This window comes from Humulus lupulus, chromosome 9 (assembly GCF_963169125.1).
Source record: "Humulus lupulus chromosome 9, drHumLupu1.1, whole genome shotgun sequence".
NCBI lineage: Eukaryota > Viridiplantae > Streptophyta > Magnoliopsida > Rosales > Cannabaceae > Humulus > Humulus lupulus.
Window position 1 is genome coordinate 95,587,073 of NC_084801.1, and position 4,099 is coordinate 95,591,171.

A 4,099-nucleotide genomic window follows, 5' to 3' on the forward strand; every position below is an offset into this window, starting at 1 on the left:
AGGGGCACCGACTGTAGGAAAAACCACTTAGGAGCATGACTCATAGGATACAATTTCTGGGGTGATTTTCTGGGTAAAATGTTTTATGCCTGTTTGGAATAACCAGTTCTTAGGGTGCAAAAACCCGGTAGCTTAGGGGAAATGCTTCACAGGTGGTTTTGCCTACTGTTGCCTACTAAAACTTTCCTTCGAAGGAAAACTTTTACTCTGACCCTCCTAACACACAGATTCCGAGTAATCGGGGACTCGTTGGGAGCACAAGCGCGTGTTCATAGAACCGCGTGGTCTCACTCGCCACGGGCTGAGATTACCTCAGCCCGTGTAAAGGAAACACTTCGCGCTAGATATTTTCTTATGCTTAGGCCGCCCTTTCTAAATTTTCTTCTTTATTCGCAAGGCGACCAGATGGGACCTAAGAAGAGCGCACCCAAAAAGAGTGCTGGCAGCTCGTCTTCCTAGCAAACCAACAAAGGAAAGGGGGTGGTCACAGACTCCCCGATCCCCAACTTCGATCCAACCGTGGAGAAGGAAGTCGAGGTGGGGCCTGACGCCTTTTTCAAGGCCAAGAGGATCGCCTCGAAGATCACCACCCAAGGGATAGTCAACAAAATCTTGCTTTCCCATAACATTGAGATAGGGAGGGGTGCCCTGGATGCCCGACCTCCCCTTGAAGGCGAGTGGAGCTGCGCGCCTCTCGATGAGGAGTACGCCGCCTGGAGCGACGAGCATCTCAAGGCCGGGGCCTTCCTCCCACTGGACCAGTACTTCGCGGATTTTTTAAATTACATGAAGCTGGCACCCTTCCAGCTCCCCCCTAACTCATATCCTCTGTTAGCGGGGTTGAAGTATCTATTCCTGAAGCAGGAATGGGAGGTCCCCACGCTGGCTGACATCCTCTACTTCTTCTGCCTCAAAGCCAGCCCGGATCAGCGGGGGCGAGGCGACGGGTTCTACTACTTGACCCGTTTTCCAAATTCAGCTGCGATCATCGAGATGCCCAGCCACCCCAACGACTTTAAGGATCGGTTCTTTATGTCAAAGGGGTTTTGTAACTACAAACATCACTACGTCAACCGTCCTTGTAAGTTCCTTCTATCTCAGCTCGTAAGTTGATTGCTGATTAGCCTCTTTTCATTCGTTCCTGACTTAGAAACTATCATGCAACTATTTTTGTGAGGACAGCCAAGTCAGTGACCCTTGGGGGTCATTATGAGACCTTGGCGGGGATCCCCCCAATTGAAAAGGATTATCTCCAGCTCGTGTCCGATGAGACGATGCGGGCGTGTAAGTTAATCTTTCTGGGCCAGACTCTGGCCTTGAGGAGACCGCGCACCATCCCCGCTGCTTGCGAGATGGCGCCCATCCCCGAGGAGGAGGCCGTGGGCGAGGATGAGAACGAGGTGAGGTGCCCCGAGTACGGCAGAAACGGGCTCTGGAGGTCGCCCAAGAAGTAAATGTGGAGAGGGCTCAGTCCGGGGCAACAGCTGGCCCCTCCGGCCAAGGTAATATTTATTTGTTTAGGGATTTAGATATGGCCACTGCCGACCTACGACTTGCTAGGTTTAACCCCAACCAACCCGTTCATCGACACCAAAGTGACCCAGACCGCGAAATCACCCTACTCCAATGCGTTGACCAGCTCATGTTGTGTTATGACATGAGCCGCCCTAGGGGTACTATAGTTGTAGTAATACCTTGACCTTTAGGCCAGCCTTTTTCGAGGAGTATGGGACCAATCTTAGGTCGTGGCCCTCTCTCCTGGAGGGTGTAGTAGCTCCGGGTCTTAGGTAGTACGTAGAAGAGTCCAGTCGCGAGGCAGATTCAGACCCAGAGCCTCTTCTAGCCCGTGAAGTCGTTATCTTAGACCCCCTCGCCGAAGCTCCGGGGCCGGAGGTCGTGACCATAGATTCCTCCTGTAGCTCGGAGGGTAGGACCCCTTTCAATACATACTTAAGCTCTGCTTTCTTTTTTTTGTTGTTTAGCACAAATATTTTTACATGTATACTAATGCTTTGCTGTCTTTATTTCAACAGAGGAGATGTCGCAGCCTGGGAACAATGAGTTGCGAGCCATGTTCCCTGGAGGAAACCCTTCCTCCGGGGCTTCCGGGCCCATGGTGAAGAGGCTTCGGATGGCAAAGAAAGCCATCGGGACTACCTCTAAGTCTCCTGCAAAGGGGAAAACCCAAGCCCCGACTGCTCTGGAGAAAGTGCCTCCACCCCCTTTTGCAATGGCGAAGATGCCCCCACCTCCTCTGTGAGCTCCCGTCTCTATTCAGGAACCGGAGGTGCCCACTGGGACCTTGTCAACTATGACCCCTGAGGTACGCGTCCCGGTCAACCCCCGGGCCTTGGAAAAAATCCCCGATGTCTTCAGGGGGACGGTCTACGAGACCGCGACCAACATGGTGGACCACTGTTATAATGCCACCTCGAGGGATCTGTGGGAGATCGAGACAAGGAGTCCTGAGAATGTGATGGAGTCTTCATTGGGGATGACCCTCATAGTAAGTTGGCTTTGCCACTGGTACTCCCTGTTTGTTTGTATTATTATTTTTTCTAAGGCACTTGCCTTATTATCTTTTGGTTTTGCAGGCGGCTCTGGCCCTCCACCGGAGCATATCTCGGTCCAAGGATAGGATCGAGGAGATCAGGGGCCAACACCAATCTGCCCAGGTCGCCCTCGCGACTACTCAACAATAGGAATGGGACGCCAAGGCGGCCCTGGCAACCGCCCCGGAAATCGAGAGGGTCGCGCAAGCCGCCTCGGTCGCTGCGCAAACCGAGCTGGAGGCATTCCGGACTAAGCTACAGGAGGCTGAGGCCACCAAGGCCGCCCTAGTCGCTGCGAAGATCGAGCTCGAGGAGGCCAAGGCTGCCCGGGTCGCACTGGACGTCGCAAAGGTTGAGGCCGAAGAGGCCAAGGCTGCTCTGGTGGTGGAGAGGGCAGCTTCTAGCTCCTCCATGGAGGCTATGCTGTACCACTGCTGGGTCTTCAATCCAGACGGTGACTTCTCCTTTCTGGGGCCAGACGCGTGGGAGTCCTTCTTGGAGAATTTCAAGGCTCGCTTTCAACAAGAGGCGTCCTCCGAGACCGGGGAGACTTCCACTGCCACCGAGCAGGATGGCGAGGGGGTGACTTCATCAGAGCAGCCTGGCGGGGCATAGGACTTTTCTCCTTTTCTTTTCATCATTTACATTTTTTTTGTAACTTTATATTATGAGGTTTTCTAACCTCGAGACAATTGATTTCTTCAACTTTATTTCAATAGATTTACATATTCTTGCCTCAATTTTGTTTCTCTTCTATGCACTTGGTAATAATCTTAGTTCTTGTTGGTGTTGTGATTGGCATCTTACGCTTTTCTAGGAAAAAAACATGCTAATCAACTTGAACCAACTTCTAAGAGAAGTCCTGGTTGTATCAAGGACATTAATTTTAAAACTTAGTTCGCGTTAGTTCTTTATGGATATTTCGTGCTTTTTAAGAAAAACATCGATCAATCAATTTGAACTAACTTCTAAGTTTTAGGACCTGGTTGAATCCAGGACATTAATTTGAAAACTTAGTTCGCGTTAATTCTTTATCGATATCTCGTGCTTTTTAAGAAAAACATCGATCAATAAATTTGAACTAACTTCTAAGTTTTAGGACCTGGTTGAATCCAGGACATTAATTTGAAAACTTAGTTCGTGTTAATCCTTTATCGATATCTCGTGCTTTTTAAGAAAAACATCGATCAATCAATTTGAACTAACTTCTAAGTTTTTTAGGACGACCTGGTTATATCCAGGATACAACTTAGTTTGCGTTAATCCTTTATCGATATCTTGTGCTTTTTAAGAAAAACATTGATCAATCAATTTGAATTAACTTCTAAGTCTTTAAGATGACCTGGTTATATCCAGGACATATGCCCCCCAAGTAATTAGGAAAGGGTCTTTCGTGGTTACTTGACATTACATCCACAAATATACACAATAAACAAAAAAGATTTCATTCTCATTACTTTATAAACAAAAGATGGCCTTTTTGATTAAGCCTTACAAAGGTATCATTGATAATATTTCTTCAAATGGATGGCGTTCCAAGTTCGTGG